Source organism: Macadamia integrifolia, unplaced genomic scaffold (assembly GCF_013358625.1).
Source record: "Macadamia integrifolia cultivar HAES 741 unplaced genomic scaffold, SCU_Mint_v3 scaffold542, whole genome shotgun sequence".
Taxonomy (NCBI): domain Eukaryota; kingdom Viridiplantae; phylum Streptophyta; class Magnoliopsida; order Proteales; family Proteaceae; genus Macadamia; species Macadamia integrifolia.
This window is the reverse complement of record NW_024870481.1, coordinates 30,294-56,170: the sequence shown is the minus strand read 5'-3', so window position 1 is coordinate 56,170 and position 25,877 is coordinate 30,294. Positions and strand designations below refer to the sequence as shown.

Here is a 25,877-nt window from a genome sequence, read left to right as displayed (position 1 = left end):
TCAAAAATTAGAATTTGATGTTGTGGATTATTGTTGTTTGTCCCTTCAGGTCGGACATTACACTTTGATGTGAGAACTATGCGAATCGACGCCCGATTCTCTCTTTCATTATATGATCCGGGTCCCTAATTTATGCATATTTTTGTAAAGGTCCTCAGTCAATACCACAATCGTGTCTCACATCATTGGATAGTGCTTGGACTGAGCTTTCTAACGATATATTACACATCGAATTCTGACCAACGGTTTGAAAGATATGGCCCCCAAAAGTTGACTCCAAAGTTCAGTATCAGATTCAATTCCAAGCAACCAAGGAGTGCCACATGGCGCCCAAACCCCCTTTTCCAAAAGCAAGCCTTTTTGGATAATTCTCTCTAATTTTTTAGTCCCACATCAGAAGTAAGAGAGAATTGTCTCAAATCCCAAGGCTATAAGTATAGCCCTTCCTCTCTTCCAAAAAGAGAGAAAAAAATTCAGAATTTGGGAGAGAGGATGGCCCCATTAAGGTTTTGACTAACTTCTTCCCTCTAAAATCAAATATTCTCAAGTTTAAAAGTTTAATACATTACTCCTTCCTTGAGCTGGGAGATCTAGTCTGATTTGATTCGATTTGGGACTTGAAGCACAAGGGTTATCTCCCCTTATTTCTTTATTAAAGCCGGGTTTAAGGTATTTTTCTTCTCCCAATTGCAATTTAGAATTAGTTTATCTAATTTAATAGATTAGGTTTAATTAGTTTCAATTCGGTTTAATGTGATTTATTAGATATAAATTGGTTTATTCCGATTCAATTAGATGTATTTAGGTTTAATTGGTTCATTTAGATAATTATGTTTAATTAGCTTTAACTTGGTTTAGTATGGTTTATTAAACGTGAATTAGTTGATTCCGGTTCAATTGGGTTTATCTTGCTTTAATTGGGTTCAATATAGTTTGATTTGGGTCATTGGGTCCAATCCATTGTTTTTGCTAATTCGTTTTATTTTTCATTTTAATTTGTTTTGCTTTCTTTTATTGTTATATCTTTATTCAATTAATCGGTTTCATTTGTGGCTTAATATACTCACCTAATAAGTAGGTTTGATTTGATCTATTTTTGATTTATTTTTGTTCTTTAGACATAAACCCTTAGATTAGGATCTCAAGCCCTAATCTCTTCCCCCATCTTTTCTTCCTTTCTTTCTTCTTTTCCCTGTAGCAGAAAATCAGCCACCCCTTTCCACTCCCTTCTCCTTCCTTTCTTTCTCCTTAACCGAACCTGCAACTCACTCCCTTCTCCTTCTTCTTCTTCTTCTTTTTCTTCTTCTTCCTCTCTTCTTTTCTCTTTTACCATGGTCGAACCCTCTCCACTCCCTTCTCGTTCCTTTCTTTCCCCTTAACCGAACCTGCAAGTCACTCCCTTCTATTTCTTCTTCTTCTTCTTCCTCTGTTCTTTTCTCTTTTACCATGGCCGAACCGTCTCCACTCCCTTCTCCTTCCTTTCTTTCTCCTTAACCGAACCTGCACCTCTTCTCCTTCTTCTTCTTCTTTTTCTTCTTCTTCTTCTTCTACTTCTTATTCTTCACTACTAACCTAGCACCAACCGAACCACCCACTGTCTTCTTCTTCTCATCTTCTTTTTCTTTCCTTCCTCCAAAATCTGCAGCGACCGAACCCTCTTCCCCCAGCTCTTCTTCCTTTCTTTCTTCTTTTTCCCTGTAGCAGAAAACCAGTCCCACCGAACCTCCTTTCTTCTTCTTCTTCATCTCTTCTTTCCTCTTTTACCATGGCCGAACCCTTTCCATCAATCCCTTCTCCACACCAACATCCTCCAACCCGTTCACTCCAAAAACACCTGCATTTGGCTCGTCAGGTTTTGGAACTTCATCCACTCCAGCATTTGGTTCATCTCCCTTCTGCTCATGATCTACATCTAACCCATTTAGTTCGACTTCATCTTCCACACAATCTCTATTTGGAGCATCATCCACCCCTGCATTTGGAGCTAGTTCATCTCCACCTCATTTTGGTGGATCAACAACATCTGCACTCAGGTCTTCTTCCTCAATCTTTGGTTCTGATTCTGCTCCTGGAACGACCTCAACATTTGGTTCTGGTTTGCATTTTGGCAACACCTAGACAACACCATTATTCCAGTCTACTACACCTTCACTTGTGCAAGCGGGTCCTGCTTTTGGATAGACTGCTTCAGCTTTTGGGCAGAATACTGCCTCCTCCTTTGGTCAGTCGAGCATATTCAGAAAACCATCAACTGGATTTGGAGGAAGCTTGTTCCCAACCACTCCATCAATACTGAATTCGAGCAATCCAGTGGGTTATGGGCAAACAACTTCTGTGCAACCTTCTCAGACATCAAGTGCTTTTTCTTTTGCAAACATTGGACAGACACAACCAGCAGCCACCAAACCTCCTTTCTTCTTCTTCTTCTTCTTATTTTATTTTCTTGTTTTTTGTTATTTCTTTAATTTTCTGATTAAATACTCCATATTTGTAATACCCACAACTAGTTATTTCATTTATGTTTTCTATGTGGATTCTTCCCCTCCTTTTGTTCTTTATTTTTCTTTTATTCATTTTTGGTTTGATTTTCATTTATTTCCCTCTTAATAACATATGGGACGTAGTCTAGGGCGTATGTTAGCAAGGGCGTGGCTGGCCCCCCCTCAAACCGGCTCGTAACATTAGGTGCATATTGGGGATCTAGGTTTTTCAACTATCTCATATCTTTTGTACTCCAACCCTCACTCGCATTAATATAGTACTAATCTAGATTGATTAAAGTAACGTAGTTAACTTAATTAGTCATTTCAATTGTTGTTTATTCAATTATGGTTTTTTAATTTAGTTTTTTTTAATCACTGCATTTGGTTTCTTCATTCAATTCAATTTATTAAACTTGTGTAATTACCAATCTTTTCCCCTCTAGTGGTTTGTTTATTTTAATCAATCAACTAATTAGTTATTTAATGTAGGGTAATTAACTAGATTAATTGGTTAAAAGATTCTCTTCTCATTAGCTTAACTAGGGTTTTGAAAAATGTTTAACTCATCTTAGATTAGCTCAAGGTAGACATAATTAGTGCAATTAGGTTTCATAATTAATTTAATTAAACTTTAGGTTTAGTTTAATCCTCCTATACTAGATTAGGTAGATTAGTAAAAATGCATTCATCTAATATAATTAATCCATTTCATTTTTTTTTATAAATTAATTAGGTCTCATTTAATTTATAAATCTTTTTACCAATTAGATTACTTAGGATTGCAATAATTTATTTCACAAATTACTATGGAGTAGGATTAATCATTTTAATTAATTCAATTTAGGATTTCATAAATTCATTAATCATCCATCTAGGTTAGGCTCAATTAATTGAGTTAGTTTAATTTAAGTTTTTTTTTTTAATTTGTTTTTTTATTAGTTTAATCATTTCATTATTTGCATCAGAACCTAGCTAGCATAATTTAGACACTTGGTTTAGGGTTTTCACATGTCATGCTCAGATACATAGTTTAGGGTTTTCAGTGACCTAGATTTAGGACTAGTTAGTAGGTACAAACAAACTTTGGTCAAACAAAAGGAGACCGGCCTTAGGGTCGGGCAGACTGGGTGCCTAACACCTTCCCAGTCTGTCACTTGAAACTTGTCCAGAATCTTGGTGCAAACCAGCTTTATCCATCAGAGTCATTAGTCTCTCTCCCTTGATTGGGGGAGATATATATGGGTCCTAGACTCTTTCTAGGTGACGACTCCCTTTTACCCATAACGTGTATCCCCCCCTTGGCATTTGATGACCAGGGGATACTATTTCATCTCATTAGGGTCAAACCCTAGCGTATGTACACGCGCTACGCGCTATATCACGATACCGACGGAGGTCCATGATACTTACAAAGAGTGCATGCTTCTATGCAAAGATCAAAAGACTGCAGACATGGAATGTTGGAAACCTTCTGTTAAGCCCCACCTCATGTCTTGCTACTCTAATGGGGAGGAATGCCCACTAGTTTCATGCACATGCATATTGTTTCTGCAACCTATTCATCAACTTGCATTTCATAATCTTCACAATAAATGCTCTCTATCATCTGCCAGATCTGGAGGAAATTGTTCTCAGCCACACTTTAGATTGACCCATGGTTCATTTTCATTCCACGAAAAGTCTAATTACCTTGACAGTCTGGCCCCCATGAGAGAGAAGTTCAGAAGGCACATCCTCTGTTGCTGCTTCCGTCTGCTCAGTACCAATCCTGTAAGGTACTACCCATCAAATGAGACTAATAGATTGGGAAGAAAAATATGAAAACTAGAGAGAATTGAAAATGGTGTAATGTTTAGGGAAAATGAGGCTTCAAAAGCATATGCATGTAAGAAACCAGACTTGAAAGCAGGGATTTAGTTCACGATGACATCGATACCAATATAGATCGGATCATTTTGGTCCTCGAAATACCTGAAACCATGCTTGAAAGAAAATGCTAATGTACCAGAGAAATAGTTGAAGTACTGTTAATAAGAGAGAACCATTCAATGGAGCCGGCGGGACCCCAAAGATGATAAAAGTTTAGTTACATTTCTAACAGTCACTTGCTAGGGTGACATACCTGCTAAGGTCCCAAACCATTATCTTTCTGTCACTAGCAGATGATACCAATACATTTTCATGTTTAGGGCTTGATACGGCCAAATTGATTGTCTAGTAAGGTAAGGACATGCGTCGCCCACCTGGACATGTGTCACCCACTTGATAGAGGCTGCAAGGACTCTACCACGTCAACCGCGTGAAGAGAATATCCCCCACGAAGGGGATAGGACGTATCCGAGTAGGACTCTAAAAGGAAAGGAGGTGGACTCGAGGAGGACTCCTCCAAGGAAAGGGGAAACCCTAAACCCTAAGAGCTATATAAGAGGGCCCGAGAGGAAGGTAGAAGGTAAGCATCAAAACCCACACCATTACTTCTGTAAAAAGACTGTGTGGCCGATCTCTAACTTGAGCGTCGGAGGACTAACCCCGGACAAAGCTCTCGGCCTCTCCCATCTTTGCTTGTGTAGGATCAGCTCATACAGATTTTTGGCAGCAACAGATTAGTACTGTCTGTGGGAATGACAGTAATGGTGGGGAGAACCTACAACCATAAGAAGACGAGAGTAGCATCGAACATGAACATGGGGGAGGAGGAACCTTCAGGAGGGCTCCCTCCCTCGACGAAAATTGGACGAGAAAGGGGCAACGATGATCGGGAAGGTTCCGTGAGGTACCAGCATTTTGGTCGGATATTCGGTGCACGGAGAAAGTAATCCTCCGCCCCCTCCTGAAGCGTAGAAATACGTGACAAGGGAGCAGTTTGAAGCCCTCCAGGACAAATATGATCGAATGGCCAAGGCAATGAAAGAGGTCTTCAAAGCTATCTCTCAGAAGACCGACGGAGCACCGTAAGGCCCCCACATCCAGCCCGAGAGAGCTCGAGATGAGAACCAGAGCAGTACAAGATCGATAAGGTCCGATCATAACTTTCAGAATCGAGCAATGAGGGAAAGTCCCGCACCCAGGGGAAGGACGCGGCATGTCGCCAGAGACCCACATGGGGAACCACGCCAAGGAGACGAACAGAGACACAAGGACTCGGGGTTAAAGCAGATGATCCTGGACCTGAAAGATGAGATCAATAAGGTGGTAGAAAATCAGACGGGAGCTCACGAGCCAGACCTCACTAATGACACGGCTCTAGCTGATGAGGTTATGAGGGACCCGATCCCAATCGACTTTCGCCTGCCCAAGTATGACACTTACGACAGGTCTGGGGACCCTGTTGATCATCTGGAAGGCTTCAAGGTCACCATACAGTTCCATCGAGTCTCAGAAAACATTATGTGTCGTGCCCTGCCATTGACGTTCAGAGGAGTGGCAAGGCTATGGTACAACCGTATGCCAACGAAGTCGATCCACAGCTTCAGCGATCTAAGTTACTTCTTCATGAAGGGATTCTCCAGTAGCCAACCCCTTCAGAAGACTACGTTGAACTTGACCAACGTCAAGCAACGTGAAGGAGAATCACTATAGAACTACATGAAGCGCTTCCAACAAGAGAAGATCACAATCAGAGGTCTGGACCTGAAAGAAGAGTTCACAGCCCTACTGGGAGGCATCAAGGATAAGGAGCCGGAAAGGTCTTTAGCGAAGCATACACCTAGGAACCTGGCCGAGCTGAGAGCTCGGTGTGATAAGTACATCCAGATGGAAGAAATCTTTTAAGCCGATGAAGAAGTTGAAAGAAAGACGGGAAGGAAAAGAATCTCGAGGGGTGACGACAAACCCTCCGAAGAAGGCAAAAAACGAAAGTCTGAGCATGATCGGGCACCCAGTCCACCAAGTAAGTTCAGGAAATATGCACCCCTCAACCAGAGACGAATGAATGTACTGATGCAGATAAAGGACTCCTCGGATGCCAGGGCCATGAAGTGGCCAGGGAAGATGGGACGGCACCCCGAGAGACGCAATATGGACAGATATTGCCACTTCCATAGAGACCACGGCCATGACACCGAAGATTGTTGGCACCTCAAGGGGGAGATAGAAGGAATGATCCAAAGAGGATATCTAGGTCGATTCGTGGACAGTGAAAAGGAGGATGCCCAAGACGGTAATGACCGTAGGGATAGCCGTCGGAGAGATGGCAGAGGCCGCTATGAAAGAAGGGGGCCTGCCCGCAGAGGCAATCAGGAACGGCGAAGGGACCAAACACCCGAGGAACTTGACCATCACCTCCGAGATGAGAATAAGAGCCCAACTAGAGTTATAGCGACCATCTGTGGAGGCCTAACCACTAGAGAAAGTTCAGTCTCGGCCAGGAAAGCAAAAGCCTATGCGAGAAGCGTACATGTGGTTGAATAGTCGAACAAGAAGGCGAGGACGGGGATGGTTATTTCCTTCTCAGACAACGATCTGGAAGGGGTGCACACCCCGTACGATGATGCCTTGGTAGTCACCATGACCATAGCAGATTGCAGAGTGAAGAGGAACTTAGTGGATAACGACAGTTCAGCTGATATCCTGTTCGTGGAAGCTTTTCGGAAGATGGGCCTGGACGAGGGAACATTGAAGAAAGTCAAACACCTGTTGCAGGGATTCTCTGGCGTCCTAGTGAAAGTGGAAGGATCGATTGAGTTGCCAGTAAGAGCCGGCACTGGAGATCGCCAAGTAACAGTCATGATCAACTTCCTAGTAGTAGGCATTACCTCGGCATACAACGCCATACAAGGGAGGGTTGGTTTGAACCTACTAAAGGCTGTCGTCTCCAGCCCCCATCTCAAGATGAAATTCCCAACCAAGAATGGTGTCGGGGAATGTCGAGGCAATCAGGAGGCATCACGGAGGTACTACGCCACTACCTTGTGGGGAAGAGAAAAGGCGGGCGAGGCACTCCCAATAGAAGATCTGCGCGATGATGCCAGTTATCAATGGGGGGAGCTGGCTGAGGATCTAGTACAAGTTGAGGCCGAAGAGGGGGATAACGCTCGATAATTTCAGATCGGGGCTACAATGCCAAGGCAACAACGAGAAAAACTCATCTCATTCCTCCGAAATAACTCTGACGTCTTCGTTTGGTCGGCTTCAGACATGCCTGGAATAGATCGATATGTAATAGAGCATCATCTGAATGTTAACCCGGTGAAGAAGCCAGTGCAATAGAAGAAGAGGACTTTCACCCCCGAAAGGCAGTAGAAAATAGACGAAGAAGTAGAGAAGATGTTGAAGGCCCAGTTCATCCGCGAGATCCAATACCCGGAGTGGATATCCAATACGGTGATGGTCCCGAAGGAAAATGGAAAGTGGAGGATCTGCATCGACTTCACCGACCTAAACAAAGCCTGCCCGAAGGACGCATACCCCCTGCCGAAAATAGACCTTCTCATTGATGCCACGGCAAGATATGAGGCACTGAGCTTCATGGATGCATACTCGAGGTACAATCAGATCAAGATGTCAGAGGTTGATGTCCCAAAAACATCCTTCGTGACCGAGGGAGGACTGTACTGCTACGAAGTCATGCCCTTTGGCTAAAAAACACAGGGGCCACCTATCAAAGGTTAGTGAATAAAATCTTCAAGGGGATGATCAGCAAAACCATGGAGGTGTATGTGGATGATATGCTCGTAACAATCCTAAAGGCGGAACGACACATTCAAGACTTAGAAAAGGCATTCCAGGTGCTGAGGCGGTACGGCTTGAAGCTGAACCCGGCAAAGTGTGCATTCGGAGTAGCCTCGGGAAAGTTCCTCGACTTCATTGTCTCGGAGAGGGGAATTGAAGCCAACCCAGTGAAAATACAAGCCATTCGGGGTATGAGGTCACCCCATAAGGTGAAGCAAGTCCAAGAGCTAATAGGTCGGGTCACCGCCCTAGGGCGATTCATGTCTCGATCGGCTGACAGGTGCCTCCCCTTCTTCAAAGCCCTGAAGGGGACCAAAAAGTTTGAATGGACGGAGGAGTGTGAAAACTCCTTTGAACAACTAGAGGAGTACCTGGCCGCACCCCCACTGCTGATGAAGCCAAACACCAAGGATACCTTTTAGTTGTACCTTGCTATATTAGCAGTGGCGGTAAGCGTAGTACTGACGAAGGAAGAAGGAAGGCAACAACTGCCAATATACTACGTTAGCCGAACCCTGCTAGATGCCAAAACAAGATACAGAAAGACGGAGAAAGTGGTGTATGCCCTGGTAACAGCAGCAAGAAAGCTGAGGCCCTACTTTCAATCACATACGGTATGCGTACTCACAGACCAGTCCCTGAAGAAGATACTGCAGAGGTCGGATATGTCCGGTTGCCTGGTAAACTAGGCCATAGAGTTAGGAGAATTTGACATCCAGTACAAACCGAGAACCGTAATTAAAGCACAGGAAATCGCAGACTTCATCGCCGAGACGACGCTCCTGATGACCCCCAGGAGTTTGTCGAGGACCAAGGAGAAAAGGCTTGGGTATTGTACATGGATGGTGCTTCCAACAGTGCAAGAAGCAGTGCAGGAATCATATTGGTCAGCCCCAAAGGTTTCAAGGTAGAGTACGCCCTACGGTTCGACTTCGATGCCTCCAACAATGAAGCAGAATACAAAGCGTTAATAGCCGGAATTAATCTAGCTCGGGCTTTGATGGTATAGGAGCTGGTGGTGTATAGTGATTCACAGCTCGTGGTACGACAGGTGAATGGAGACTACGAAGCCAAGGAACAAAGGATGGCTGGGTACTTGAAGATAGTGCGAGAAAGAATAACAATCTTCAAGGATTTCAAGATAAGGCAGGTGCCACGGGAAGAGAATGCTAGTGCAAATGCACTATCGCAGTTGGCCACCTCCGACTTCACTGACCTCGGACGATCGATGTATTTTGAAGTGCTACCACAGTCAAGTACCGAAAGACCCCAAGAGGTATTACCCGTAGATGAATACGGCCACAGCTGGATGGATGCCATAACCGAATACTTGAAGGAAGGAACACTCCCTGAGAATAAGGATGAGGCAAGGAAGGTACGAATGTGGTTAGCACGCTTCCTTCTGAAGGACGGGACCTTTATAAAATAGGATTTACCATGCCGTACCTCAAGTGCCTGAACCCCACCAATGGTGAGTACGCACTCCGAGAAGTGTATGAAGGGATATGCAGCCAACATCTGGGAGCCTGGGCCTTGGCACATAAAGTGCTAAGGCAGAGCCTGTATTGGCCGACAATGAGGAAGGACGCGGAATCATTAGTTAAGAAGTGCGTCAAGTGTCAGATGTTCGCCCCCGTTCCCAAGTAGCACTCTACCGAGCTCTCATCTCTATCGAGCCCAATACCATTCGCCATGTGAGAATTGACATCCTGAGCCCATTCCCCCTGGCCACGAGATAAAGGAAGTTTATCGTGGTGGCGGTAGACTACTTCACGAAATGGGCAGAAGCCGAAGCACTGGCGACGATAACCGAAAAGAATGTAAGGGACTTCTTCCAGAGGGTGGTAGTCTATCGATTTGGAATCCCTCGGGTTGTGGTAATGGATAATGGAACTCAGTTCGCCAACCCGACCTTCGCCTTGTTTTGTGATGCCCTCGACATTGACCACAAGAAAACCTCCATCGGTTATCCACCGACCAATGGGCTGACAGAGGTGACCCACCGTACCCTGCTTTAAGGAATAAAGAAGAGACTGGATGATGCCAAAGGGCTATGGGCAGACGAGTTGCACCATATCCTCTGGGCCTACCGCACAACTGAGAGATCGGCCACCGGAGAAACACCCTTCATTTTAACTTACGGCACTAAAGCTGTACTTCCAGTGGAGATAGGGGCCGTAACCCACCGGATTCAGTACTACAATAAAGAAGAAAACGATGGAGGACTCCGAGTGAATTTAGACCTCTTGGCCGAAGTCAGGGACACCTCGTAAGAAAGGATGGCTGCTTACCAACAGAGGGTGGCGAGGCACTACAACACCAAAGTTCGAAAGAACGAGTTTAGAATGGGTGACCTCGTCCTCAGAAGGGCTGAAGTATCAGACCCGAGACATCAAGGGAAGCTAGCTCCAAATTGGGAAGGTCCCTACAGAGTCTCAAGGGTAATACAACCAGGGTCCTATCACCTAGAGACTACAGGGGGAGAAAGGGTACCCCGATCGTGGAACTCTGAGAACTTAAGAAAATTCTATCTGTAGTGAAGTAGCAAGCATACTTGTTTTTGTAATTTTTACAATTTTTGCTCCTATGCACTTTTAAGTTGTAATTCCTCATTTTAAACTCCGGAGGATCTTATTCATAAAAAATATGAAAGCTGGCTTACGGCAATTGAGAGGAACTCTCCTGTTTGGTGACCTTAACTCTATCAAACGGATACGATCGAGGGTCCTCACCTCTATTGGGGGCTCAGGCAAAGGCCGAGCCAAGCTGACCAAAGGTCCTCACCTCAGTTGGGGCTTAGGCAAAGGCCAAGCCGATCTGACCGAAGGTCCTCACCTCGATCGGGGTCTCAGGAAAAGGCTGAGCTGAGCTTACCGAAGGTCCCTACCTCGATGGAGAGCTCAGGCAAGGCCGAGCCAAACTGACAGAAGGTCCTTACCTCGGTTGGAGGCTCAGGCAAAGGCCGAGCAGACCTGACCGAAGGTCCTCAACTCGGTTAGGGGCTCAGGAAAAGGCCGAGTCGACCTGACCGAAGGTCACTACCTCGATTGAGAGCTCAGGCCAAGGCCCAGCGGACCTGACCGAGGGTCCTTACCTCAGTTCAGGGCTCAGGTCAATGGCCGAGGGGACCTGACCGAAGCTCCTCAATTTGGTAGGGAGTGACGACGGCCGAAGGATCTACCCTCGGCTGGATTTTTGGATCAATACCAGAGTTTAAAAGACCCTTCGGCCAGAGTTGAGGGGGAACACAACACTTAGTGAAAACCCCACTTGTTCAAGATCCCTTAAAAGTCCATAGCCCTCGGACTCGGGAAACCTCTCGGATAAGCCGAGGGAGTGGGACTGAGCCTTGCTAAAGTAGAGATGTGCAAATCCTTAGGCTGCCAACAATGGGTTTCGGCCTTCTTGCACCTACCTACGGGCTAAAGATCACCTTACCCGAAAGAACACGAAAAAGCAGAAGTCGAAGCATACGAAGAAAGGGAAATACATTCATTGAAAAGACCCGAAGGCCGAGATCACATAAAAAGACCCAAAGGCCGAGAGTACATGAAAAGACCCAAAGGCCGAGATTATATGAAGAAGCCCGAAGGCTTATATAAAAAAAAAAAAGAGGAGCTCAAAGGCTGAGCTAAGACCCAGGGTGGCTTCAGGGGAGGTCCATCGGATTCACAGCCTCATCCTCGACATGGTGGGTCTCCCGATCGGAGCCATGGTGATCGGGAGTCAGAGGCACCTCGCATTGCGGCTGAACCTCACCTTCCTCACTACAGCCTCTGCTGTCGGCATCGACAACCTCAGTGGCTGATGGGGCCGCCTCAATACACTCCTCTTCGAAGATGAGCCCGCTGTCCTCGAAAGAGACCCTTGGGTAATGCTCGAGGACCCAGTCTCGGACCTCGGTAGCACCCATTGTGAACCCAGGGGACATGGCACACTTGATATCTTCACGAAAGTCCTCGGAGGATCTATACTTCTCAGCCCCTCGGGCCTTGGCCTCCTGAACCCTTGCCTTCATTTGCACCTTCAGCTCCGTAAGCTTTGGATCGCATTCCTAGAGCGTAAGGGGGAGGTCCGCTTCTAGGTGCTCCACCCTCTCAAGGAGAACCGAACGCTCATTCTCCAGGATCGACTTCTCTCGTTCGGTAGCCTCGAGGTCTCGGCCCATAGCTTCGGCCCGAATTGCCAGCTGACCCATTTGGTTTTGGGCCTACATAAGACATTGATGGTCAGAATGTTGCGATGATAAATAAACCAAGGTTAGAGGACCGAAGCTTACCCCTGCCATGAAGATGTAGGTGCTCGTTATCATGGCCGCCGTCCCTTTTCGTTGAGCTTCGGCAGCATCTCGGGGAAGACTACCTTTCATTACCAACTCACGAGCAACACGCCCGACTGACAAGGTGTCATCTTCTTTGACCAACCACTGAGGGACAAATCCGACCTCGACTCTCATATTCCCTACCCTCGGGCTTCTGAAGTCCGCAATGGGGGAGGAGTCTCGGGCAAGCATGTTATAGCCTGGAGCAGCAAGGGCCTGGACCGCCTCGGTGCTTGGTCCCTCGCCCCTAAATCTTTTCTTCAGGGGGGTAGCCTCGGAGGAGGAGGGCCCCTTCTTCTTCTCTTTCCTCTTCGGCCTCTACTGCTGCTGCACATCCCGCGCCCTGGCATCTCTTATTTGGGCTTGCCTCTCCGTTGCGGCATCCCTAGCCTCGGCCTTGGAGATTTGCACTACATGAAGAAACGAAGGGGGTCAGTATAAAATACCGATGCCCGAGGGAAGTAAACTTGGCTGGCTTAACTCACCCGGGCTAAGCCCGAATCTGAATAGGATGGCATCGGACTTAAGGCTGTCGGACTTAAGGGTGTCAGACTCGACTAGAGGGCAGGTTTCTTACCACCTCGCCATCGCCATCGACTCCGTGTCTGCCCTGAAAAGGGCAGGGACAGAGTTCACCGACCTCAAGTCAGGGATATCCCAGACGGTGCCGAAGGGCACCCCCTCGGAGGACCTCGTGAAGAAGAATTTCTCCTTCCACCCGTGAATCAACATCGGGTAACCGCTCAGCAGTCGAAGGTCCTTCCGAGGGCAGAAGTAGTACCAGCCCAAAAGCCCCTTACAGGCCTGAAGGAAGAAGCAGTTGACGAAGAGAGGGAGGGAGAGAGGCCTTTGGTGCCTTGAGAAAAGGATGACGAAGCTAAGCATCTGCCGCCCGCAGTGCCAAAACACTCGGGTGAAAAAAGGATGGATGGGAACTCGAAGGCAGCCTTAAACACCTCCTTGTACAAGCACAGCTCTTCAGAGTTTCGATAGCTGGCTCGATCGGATGGTCTGGGCAGTCGGAGCTCGAAAGTGTCCGAGATATAGAAGGAGGCCCTTAGTTCCTCCAGTTCTGGCTCATCCATGGTGGAAACAATGTGGAGAGCCTCCACCTCTAAGGGGTCCTGGGTCTGGGCTCGGGAATCAAGCATCCTCTCCCTAAATCCTACACTGTTTGAGCCACCCTCGGACCCAGACGGCGAGGGCAAATCGGTGGAGTCCAAGGACATCCCTTGGACCTCTCCTGGACTCTGAAGCCTACGGTTAGACCTTGTCCTCTCGGAGGACGACGTACTGTTGCCCGACGAACAAGACATGAAACTTACTTTCGGAGTGTTGCTAAACTAAAAGAAAGCCAAGACTGAGGGTAAGCTCTCCGAAAGGAACACCGAGACCGAAGGAAGGATCTCCGAGGGAAAAAGAAAAGTGCCCCACAAATGGACCCCCACACTATATAACTGGAAGAAAAATGGTACGATTGCCTGAGCATTAATGGCGCCGCCACGTTACCGAGTACCAACCCTCGAGGTTTGTGCCCGAACGGACCTGACCGAAGGTCCTCACCTTCGGTTGGGAGTTCAGGCCAAGGCCGAACGGACCTGACCAAAGGTCCTTACCTCGGTTGGGGGCTCAGGCCAAGGCCGAGCGGACCTGACTGAATGTCCTCACCTTGGTCGGGGGCTCAGGCAAGGCCAAACCGAACTGACCGAAGGTTCTTACCTCGGTTGGGAGTTCAGCCCAAGGCCGAACGGACCTGACCGAAGGTCCTTACCTCAGTCGGGGGCTCGGGCAAGGCCAAGCCGAACCGACTGAAGGTCCTTACCTCGGTTGGGAGTTCAGGCCAAGGGCGAACCGAACTGACCGAAGGTCCTTACCTCGGTTGGGAGTTCAGGCCAAGGGCGAACTGAACTGACCGAAGGTCCTTACCTCGGTTGGGAGTTCAAGCCAAGGCCGAACGGACATGACTGAAGGTCCTTACCTTGGTTGGGAGTTTAGGCCAAGGCCAAACGGACCTGACCGAAGGTCCTTACCTCGGTTGGGAGTTCAGGCCAAGGCCGAACGGACCTGACCGAAGGTCCTTACCTTGGTTGGGAGTTCAAGCCAAGGCCAAACGGACCTGATTGAAGGTCCTTACCTCGGTTGGGAGTTCAGGCCAAGGCCGAACGGACCTGACCGAAGGTCCTTACCTTGGTTGGTGGCTCAGGAAAAGGCTGAGACGAGCTGATTGAAGGTCCTCACCTTAGTTGGGAGTTCAGGCCCAGGCCAAATGGACCTGACCGAAGGTCCTTATCTCGGTTGGGAGTTCAGGCCAAGGCTGAACAGACCTGACCGAAGGTCCTTACCTTAGTTGGGAGTTCAGGCCAAGGCCGAACGGACCTGACTGAAGGTCCTTACCTCGGTCGGGGGCTCGGGCAAGGCCGAGCCGAACTGACTGAAAATCCTCACCTCAGTTGGGGGCTCAGGCCAAGGCCGAGCGTACCTAACCGAAGGTCCTCACCTCGGGGGGGCTCGAGCAAGGGCGAGCCAAACTGATCGAAGGTCCTCACCTCAATTGGGGGCTCAAGCCAAGGCCGAGCAGACCTGATCGAAGGTCCTCACCTTGGGGGGGCTCGGGCAAGACTGAGCCGAACTAACCGAAGGTCCTTACCTCGGTCGGGGACTTGGGCAAGGCCGAGCCGAATTGACCGAAGGTCCATACCTCGGTTGGGGGTTCAAGAAAAGGCCGAGCGGACCTGACCGAAGGTCCCCACCTCAGTCGGGGGCTCAGGCAAGGCTGAGCCAAACTGATCGAAGGTCTTCACGTCGACTGACCGAAGGTCTTCACGTCGGCTGACCGAAGGTCTCGGTCGCAAGCAGAACTAAAGCCGAAGTCAAAGGAATAAGGCCGAAGGGATGCCAAAAAAAAAAAAAGAGAAAAGATGACGAAAATTTTGATTACTCCCACAGGAAGAGTCTCCTGGCGGGAGTAAGGGGGCTCCTGATACGGCCAAATTGATTGCCTAGTAGGGTAAGGACACGCGTTGCCCACCTGGACACGTGTCACCCACCTGATAGAGGCTACAAGGACTCTACCACGTCAACCACGTGAAGAGAATATCCCCCACGAAGGGGATAGGACGTATCCGAGTAGGACTCTAAAAGGAATGGAGGTAGACCCGATGAGGATTCCTCCAAGGAAAGGGGAAACCCTAAACCCTAAGAGCTATATAAGAGGGCCCGAGAGGAAGGTAGAAGGTAAGCATCAAAACCCACACCATTACTCCTGTAAAAAGACTGTGTGGCCGATCTCTAACTTGAGCATCGGAGGACTAACCCCAGATAAAGCTCCGGGTCTTTGCCATCTTTGCTTGTGCAGGATCAGCTCATACGGATTTTCGGCAGCAACAGGGCTCCACTCTACTTGGAATACCTCCTCCCTCTACACAAAACACAGCATATTGAGAACTCTTAACTCCAAAAAGAGATGAGAAGAGCATCATTACTTGAACACCAGAAAAGGAAATAGTGAATTGAACAAAAAAAAATTTAAGGAAAAAAACAGGACTTTTAACGTATTTGAATGACTTGCCCTTCCAATAGCTTAAACTGATTTTACCAATTTCCCAAACATTGACAGTCTCTGTTATGTAGATTCTCTATCCAACAGTAGGAATCATGTTTAGGAGAGGTAGTTTGTTTCTACTCTAATTCCTCAAACATTGCAAAGTCAACATAGAACATATTCAGTACAAAGATGACGCAAAATCAACCCATTAGGCCAACAAGGAAGAAATAGAAAACCGAAAAGAAAACCAAATCCAAATCCCAGTCGGAAACAGAAATGAGGTTAGAAACCAGTGATTTCTGAAGCTTTGTCCTTCCAGACAAAATGTTGTGGAGAAGAGAGAGAGAGAGAGAGAGAGAGAGAGAGAGAATACAGAGCCAAAAATGAAGACCTTGGGTTTCTCTTTGGCATTGGAGGCTTTCAAAAGGAACTTTCCTTTGTTTAACATCGATGGAATTACAATGAAATGAAAGGGGAAGTAAAGGAAAACACATCCTAAGAAATTAACCTTCTATTCCGTATAACTCAAGCATGAAAAGAAAGAAAGAAAAAGAAAAGTGGAAATAAATGTAGCAAATTCTGTAACGTTAAGTGAGATCTTCCCCCCTCTTTTTCCCTTCTTTTTAACAGCTCGGTGTCAAAGATTAATAGCCCATGGCAAAGATGGGCTCCAGTTTCCCCAATGTCAATTGCCTGGTGCCTTATGGTCGAAGCTGCTTCTTGAAAGGGAAGTACTGTATTGCTTTAGTGATGAAACAGATTATCAGGGATACATTAAAATCAATCACTAGAAAACGTGCAAAGATAATGACCTCAAGATACTGAAGGAAACTCTTATAAAGCTTTGACATTCACCAAGAAGTTTTCCCACCCAATGAGAAATCATGATTAGATGATCATTTGTGCTGAAGATGATGTAAAAAGACACAATATGATAAAATACATACGGGTGACTGGAAAAACTATGCAATGCTGATCTTAGCTTCCGTAGATCGAACAGATTAATAGTTGCATCTAAAGATGCTGTAGCGAGAATCCATTCATTAAATGGTGCAAGAAGAAGAAACTGTTACTAGAAGTGATTTTGTAAATGGATGAAGAAACATATATAAGATCTTTGTTTCACAAAAGGTAAGATAGGAACAGGACCTACTAAAATGAAAATGAAAATGTTAATTGGTAGATTAACATTAAACATAAGGAGCAGAAACAGAGGCCAATCCAATCAAAAATAGGATACTATAGTTCAAACTCTTTAATTATGTAATGTATCCATTATCACTGCCATATACAACTGCTTGATTAGTGATCATTACAAAGGAATTCTTCATCAAAATGGAAGATCAGTAAGGAACAGAAACAGAGGCCAATCCAATCAAAAATAGGAGAATAAGATTAACTCAAATGCATAATCATATTGAATATATCAAAATAACTGAAAATTAAGTGGGAAATGTAACTTAGTATCTAGTCTGCGTTTCAGCTATCCTGCTACCCCAAGAGCTTCCTAGCAAGATATATGGTCTACCTTTCCTCCTCTTAAGAGCTAAATAGCCATGTCTACCTACCAGGAATACCCATTCATACTGGCCAGATTTGACAATTTGATGTTCAAATATTAGAAACCCAACCATCACATTATACTAAGGGAAATACAATGGAAAACCAAAATGCAATATGCAGCATCTGGATTCTTCTCAATCAACGTAAAACACATTCATTCACTTTTCAAAGTCTTGGTGGATTCGAACCACCATAACCTGGGCACTAACCTAGATGCTCTACCATTTTGAGCTAAAGACTCCTTACCTACGAAAAAAGATTGTTAGTACATTAGAGGCTAAAAATCAATAAAAATACCTAGAATCCTGGACTACAGCCACGTAAGCACAAAAATAAAGATCCAATGAAACTGTGTATTTTAATAGCACAAAAAAAAAAGCCATCACATTAACTGAACTTAATAGTAAAAAAAGAAGTCCTCATTAGCTGAATCTAAATATAATCTTCATCCAGTGATTGATGAGCTGCAGATGCTTGAGATGATATATGGGAAATAGAATCCTGCAAGTGACATTGAATATTAGGGTAATCCATATTGAATAAGAAAAATAAAAAATTCAGCAAACAACATAACAAACTAAACCTACTCACCATAAGTGACATGTAACTGGGATATGTGTTATCCATCAGTTGTGTAGGAGTTGGTGCAGTAGTTGGTGCGGGAGTTGGTTGTTTTTCTTATAATCGTTGACTGTTACTTGGTCCTTCACTTTTTTTTTTCCTTGTTTTTCAACCCAACTCTTTAACCGTCTACCACCTTTTTTACTTTTCTCTTTATGCTTCAAACGTAATCCATCGTATACGTCATCTGAGAAATCAGGCAATATTGGTATTTTAGGGCGATCAATTGGGTTTCTAATATTACCAAACTTCAACCTTAATTCATTCACAGTATCCTTCACCAACTCGTATCCCCCAACTGTATTTGAAGCTTCTGATGCTATTTGAATAAGTTCATGACAAATACGCTTATACCATTGCTTACAGTCCAAGTTGACATCTTGTTCAACTTCTTTCCCCATACTGTCATTGACCACCATATTTGTTACTCCTTGTGTCCATCTCTTCAAAATATAGTATTCAAGAATACGCTTTGTGTCTAACACATCCAAAATTTTCAAACAATGGCAACACATAATACCATCAGTCTCGAATTTCATGCAAGAGCATGCTACAATTCCTTAAAGTGGGTTACAACATATTTTATACTCATAGTCTGCTTTATAAATCCCAACCCGAAAATAAATCTAGGGATTTCCATCAGTCCAACTTATAATGGTGCAAACAGTCATTCAATTGTATTCCTCTTGAAATAATTGAAAAATAATAGGAGTGTAGAGTTCCCCAACTTGCTTCTGTATAATAGACATTGAATTTGCAAGTTATGGCATCTTGTTTCGTGCATCAAATTCAGCTTTTAATTCATTACTACGCTTCTGGTTAAGAACTCTCTCAAAGTGTTTAAAAAATTGCACAACATCCAAAGTTGACTACAAATAGTCCTTCAAGTCACTGTTGAGACTCTCACTGAGCTGTGTACTTCGAATGCCTATTGTCAATGTGTTTTTCATATAGCACTTCGTCCATTGACTTTTAAGCCCATATATGCGCTGTAACCATTCATTATCCTTAACATCATACTCATTCAGCAAATTATACCATGCTGTCTCGAATTCATCTTCCACATTGTATTCGTATATGCATTTCTTTAAATTTGTAAGAAAATGAGAGCCATCTTTCATCATATGACCCAAATGCGTAATGTCATTCTGCATTAAGTGCCAAGTACACAATCTGTGCCATATGTGAGGCCATATTTCTTTTAATGCTCTAGCCATAGCTTTGTCTTGGTCTTTGAAGATAGTTATAGGCTTCTTACCACCATGTGCTTCAGCAAATACCTCAAACAACCATTTGAAAGATTCCACTATCTCATCATATAAAAGTGCAAACTCGAATACGGTGCACCCTCTATGATGATTGAATCCAGCAAACAACCCAAACGGCCTACACTCTTTGTTGGTGCGAAATGTAGTATCAAAGCTGACTACATCTCTAAATTGTGTGTAGTCAATGATCATCTTTGGATCAGCCCAAAATATATTAATTATTTGTTCTTCACTATCCAACTGAAATGAGTATGTGAAAGATAGGTTGTTCCTAGTTTGGGTAACAAAGTACTTCATCAAACTACCTGCTTCACCATATGTTAAGGCACGATGTCTTTTAGTGCGGACATAGTTCCTAACATCTTGAGTCATACAGCTCAGGTTTTCAATCCCACCAGCATGCCTACCCATCAACTCAACTGTGAATCTAGGCCTAATTCCCGAGTCATCTGCCAAATCAATTTCATACCTATGTATGTCTAACATATTCCTCTGTGAACGCATCATATAAACTGTTGATGTAGTATGAAGCTCATGATTATGTTCTCTCACAAAGTCACGGCACTTGTATTTTCCCTCATCAACCAAATATATTTTCATTCGTGCCTGGCAATTTGTCTCTCTTGTCAATCAACCGACAACCAGCTTTTGAATAGACAAATCCCCTAGATGTTATAGTCGTGTTGTCTTTCTTGCTCTTATTCACAAAGTGTCTCCTAACACTAAACCCCATTCTCCGTCCATAACTGTTGTAATAATCGTATGATCATGTTCTGAATTGAACAACATCCCAAACCCAGGTTCACTCATACCATTCATGCAAACATTCTCCATACTAGACAAAACAAATAAAAAACAATGAGGTAATAGTAGTTCAACAGAATTTAACAAAGCAAGAGCAAGAGTGGAATTAAAAAAAAAATTAAAATACTATATATCAAATAAAGAAGAATTATGAGCAAGAGTGCAAGCAAATACAAATATAAGACAACAAGAAAGTACAAATATGAAATTGAAATTTTATTAAAAAAAAACTCTAATCATACAAATATAAATACAAGGACAACAACAACAAAACAACAACAACCAAAACCTTATTCCAACTTAATGGGATCGGTTACAATATAAATACAAGGATGGAGACAACAACAACAAAATATAAATACAAGGACGGAGATAGCAAATCTCTTAGGATTTGACGGAGACAACGAGCAAATAAAAATTATGATTTTCAAATCAGCCAAGGGAAATAACCCTAATTCTGCATTCCCGTCTTCAGTCATATGTCACTGATCAGTGGTTAATAACAACCCTTTCCCCTAGTATTTCAGCATTCAAACCTAATTTTGTATTCATGTCTTCAGTCATATGTCACTGATAAGTGGCTAATAACAACCCTTTCCCCTAATATTTCAGCATTCAAAACCACAGAGCAACTTGGTTCAGAGTACAATGTAAAAACTTTAAAAAAATTCAATTTCAGAGATAGTGAGTCAAGCGAGGAACAGAGAAAGAGAGACAGCAAGCAAATAAAAATATATTGAAATTGAAATTTTATTGAAGAAAAAATCTAATATTTCAGTATTCAAAACCACAGAGCAATTTGGTTCAGAGTACAATGTAAATACTTCAAAAAAATTCAATTTCAAAGATAGCGAGTCGAGCGAGGAACAAAGAGACAACAAGCAAATAAAAGAGAGAGAGAGAAGGCCCTTTGCAGAGACATTAACATTAACATGCCAGAAAAAAATAAAAAGAGAGAGAGAAGGCTTTGAGTATTTCTTACCTTTGCAAAGTACGCTTTGTAACACAAGGGTAGAGCGAGTTGAGCGAGAAACAGAGAGAGAGAGAGAGAGAGAGAGAGAGAGGAGTCAAGCGAGGAAGAGTCGAGCGAGAGGGAGAGAGGAAGAGTCGAGTGAGAGGGAGAGTCGACAGAGATGGTTAGGGCAGAACCAAAACGTAACAAAGAGGAAGAGTCGAAAGAGGAGAGAGGGAAAGAGAGAGAGGAGAGAGGGAAAAACTTTCACCTTTTATTTCAAATTGATGAACCGAACCGGTTTGCTCTGATACGGTTTGGTTTGAATTGGTTCTTCACTGATTCTGTTCAAATTGGTTTTATCAGTTGCATAAGATCTGGACTGTTCATTTGGTGTTTGACATGTGTCACTCTCTGAAGGGTGTATTTCACATAATTGTACCAGATTAGAATTGCAGACGATTTTTGTCCCAACAGAAGATGATGAAGCTGGGGTCATCCCATGAAGAGAAGGGTCGTCCCTGGATCCTCATAGGGAAGCAAAACATGCAATTGTGGGACCCACATGAGGGGCTTTGGGGACAATTTATGTTGGTTTCTCTCGAGATAGGATCCGTTGTTTGTACTAATCATATGTTGGATGTTGACTCGTATACCAGGTGATTGGACAAGCAGTTGATCCATTTTGGGCTTTTTCTCACAGTGCACATGCAATGGACGGACCCTTTTTGGTTTTGCTTTCATTCCTGCCTCCTTCTCTGTGTTTGGTAGCCAAGAGAAGAAAAGAAAAAAAATAAAAAAAATGAAGGCAAAAGTTTTTCTAGTCGGCGCCTCAACTAACAATATTGATGGTCGGGAGTAATCCCATTTATGGGATTGGCATCAATAAATCTCGTTCGTTCATAAATTTCATACACATCATATACATTGTTAGCAAAAATACGATCCTGTACAAAAAAAATGCAAAATACAATCTCAATAGATTCTCTCCCCTTGATAGCTTTGTTCCATTAGGCATCTCCACTCCGCTGTTTCTAATCGCAAAATTCAGAGGCACGTAAGTGGGGAGAACAGCTCCATCTTCTTCTTTGTCCTCCGTTCTGTCTATTTTCTATCTGTCTTCATCTAAGATTTTGCCCTAGTGTATTCGAACAGCAAAGATGGATTTTCTCTTAAAACCCTCACCCTAGACTTCTCTAGTTCGTTCTTCGGAGGAGGAAGTTATTAATGACGAACCACCACCAACCCCACGTGGTTCCGCCATTTCGGTGGTGGAGGACAGGGAGGAGCCTCAACGTCCACCTCGACAGTTGAGACCACGGCTATCTTGAGGCCCATCTCAGAAGACGAATTCGCTCTAACCCAAGTGTACAAAGAGGTAATGTATTTGTTGTCTTCTCCTATAATTCCTCTCTAGATTTATTTGTTGTTTCCATGTCTTTTTCTCTCCCCCCACCACTTCCCCCCACTTTTTTTCCCGATTTGTTTTTTCTATAATCTCTAGATTGTTGCGCTTTTGCATTACTGGTTTTGCTTTGAATTCATGTGTTTTTGGCCGTGGATATGTGTTTAATTCCATAGGTTCATGTGGTGTAGATTGTAGATATTAATCCAATGGAAATTCTTGTGTACAAATTTTTATTTCCCCCTCCCTTTGCCTTTTGTGCCCTCTATCTCTCAGAAATCATTTATATTAGCTTACTTGTATTATATATATTTGTTTAGTGGTCTTTGATCTGAATTGCTACCTATTGACTGCTTACATTGTCACAGGATGATCTGAAGGATGACAAATTTGTAGTCTCATACTCTCATCTAGACCTTATAGTATACTAAGTGATCAGCTCCAACATTGGAACATTGAACTGGAGCGGTACAAAGGATTAATAGAGTCCCTTCAGGTATATTTGCCTTTACACATTTGCATGTGCTTAGACTGCTGCATTGGTTTGAGATTGTTTCTTTAAAGTGAGAACTGTACTACCCAGTTGTACAGTTCTACGTTCATACACAGTGGTGGCAAAATGACCATCTCACCCCCCTTTGTCAGATGCTTGGGTGTGAACTTCTATTGGCCAAGCGTGGGGGTCACATAACCAATCAATGTTCTCTCTCCCATATATTCTTTGGGTGCTTTTGTCAGTAACCAAGAAGGTTATAAACAGAATTTGTAATTGTACTTTGTTTGCCCCCAAAATATTGTATGTTTTTACTTCATTCGAAGGGCACATAGAGTAACTTACATGTGGAAGAAGGACCGGGATTTCAAGGCCTTTCCCCTTAGGCAAACTAAGCAGTGGAGTCGGCACCCAAGGGAGGAGGTCGTGGGATCAAATCCTGTCATACACATTGTGTGAGTGTGCGTGCGTGTGTGTTTTCTTATTTATTCTATACCCACCCGTGGGTTGCCCAGATGGTTAGGGCAAACTGGGGATTGTGTGGATTAGGCGCACGGTCTTAGGTTCGATTCCCCATCTGTGCATCTGCGATTTAAGTGGAGATCATGGCGGTAAGTTGCTGTGCTAGTCTTCCCGAGAATTAGTCGAGGTGCGCGTAAGCTGGCCCAAACACCTTGGTTAACAAAAAAAAAAAAAACTATGCAGTGGAGTCTCCAAGTGGAGAGTGTCATTTTCATGACCAATAAGGAAGTTGGTATTTAATGACAATAAGGCCATGAAATGCATTGACCCATTAAATACAAGGGAAGGCTAGGAAGCCCAACTAAATACCCTATGGCTATGTTTGGCTGTAAGGGAAATAAAAGGGAGGGGAAATGAAATTTTCATACTTAAAAAAATATATATGTAATCATTACCCATTTGACTTTAACATTAACTTCAAATCATTCCATATTTGATTATAAAATTTCACTTTACTTTGCATCCAAAATCCATTGCTATAATATGTAAAATAAAAATTATATGTAAAATACATTATTACTAAATATGTTTAGAAAAATTAAGTAGTTTATACAATTATATGAGTAATGACTATAAACATTTCTTTTTAAAGTATGAAAATTTCACTTCCCTACCTTTTAAATTCTCATTGCAACCAAACAGAACTTATATGCAAATATCAACATTTCTCATTTAAGAGGTCATGACTTCAACTTTCCTTGTTGCCTATCTATCAAAAAAAAGACAAAAAAAAAACTATAGCTTTCAATCTACTTGCTTTTGACAATGAACAGAATCATACATAGTAATGAGAGGATTACCAATTGTGTACCTGGTATAAACTGGTAAGTTGCAGGTAACAACAGGTTAGGGTCGGTGCAGGGAACAATTAAAGGAGGCGTGAGGGAGGGAGCCGGTCGGAGTTGAGAAGAAAGGGAGAAAGAGAGGGGGAGGGAGAGGGGGAGGAATTACCAAAAACACCATTTTTGTTTTTTTTTAAATTGATAAATATAACAATAACAGGTTTGGTTACAAACAGATTAATATATACCTGACCAAATGTAAGCAAATTTTCATTCCTATAGCCGAGGGACTTCCCTTCGCCCTTGGTGATGTTTTGCAACTGATCTCATCGAAATTTGTTGAAATAAATATGTTGAACATCAATGGCCGCTGATTATGGGGATAAACCCCTCAAACCTTAATTAATTAAAAATGGTTTAATTATATATATATAACATCCATTGAAGCTAGATTTCAGATTGAGTTTGGATCAAAATACCTGAATTTTAGATTGATCTGGAATGTGGAAGTAGAAAATGGCCAAAAACTGTGAAGAACATAATTTTTTGTTCAACTTTGAAATTGACAATGGATGTCAAGCATGTACGAGCTAGTCACCATTGACAACTTTAGGCATCGTTTGATAACGTTTCTATTGTTTATGTGTTTAGAAACAGCAGATGCAATTTTTCACGTTTTTGGTAACATTTTTCTTTTTAAACATGTTTCTCGGATCATCCCACCGAGATCTACAACACTGACAAATGGCGTCAAAGACTACCTTTAAGGGTTTTTCTGATGTTTGATAAATTAGTTGCTTTTTGATCGATTTTTTATCGGGCCTTTTCTCAATATTTTGGTCTCAACTTGTTTCTCAAAACAGCGAAACAAGTATAACATGTTTCGTCATTCATCGATTTTTTATTGGGCCTTTTCTCAATATTTTGGCCTCAACTTGTTTCTAAAAACAGCGAAACAAGTACAACATGTTTCGTCATTCACGTTTATTGTATCATAAATTGCCATAAATTTTTATATCCGTTTCTAAAAATGGATGAAACGAAACGAATTTATCAAATACTTTTAAAGCCATTTTTTCATTTTTCGACATAAAAAAAATACAGAAATACATTTATAGGAACGTTATCAACGATGCCAACCCGGAATCATTCCTAGAGCATGGACTCTGCCTTGTAGCAATATACATTATTTGCCACTTATTATATCCTTCATGTGAGATCGCCCCCAATATTTTTAAGAACATAAAGGGTAAAGACCCAATCCAAGTTCCCTTGACACACCCCACCCACCCAAAAATAAAACTACTATCTGGGTCATGTGTTGACTGGATAAAGTCCAATTTCGGTTTTAAGTCATGAAATCACAGATCTCGAGACAATTTTTAGGGTGGCCAGCTATATTTAAAGGCAAAACTTAGATCATGCAACCATTCATTAATCCAAACAGGA

General features: G+C 43.4%; 1 long non-coding RNA gene across 1 annotated transcript; it reads left to right on the top strand.

Annotated features, from left to right (window-relative positions):
- The first annotated feature begins 559 nt into the window (after positions 1-559).
- LOC122069189 lies at positions 560-23,443 on the top strand. The gene is made up of 2 exons (XR_006137394.1): positions 560-669; positions 23,000-23,443. It is a non-coding gene; the product is annotated as an uncharacterized LOC122069189 (long non-coding RNA).
- The last annotated feature ends 2,434 nt before the right edge of the window (positions 23,444-25,877 follow it).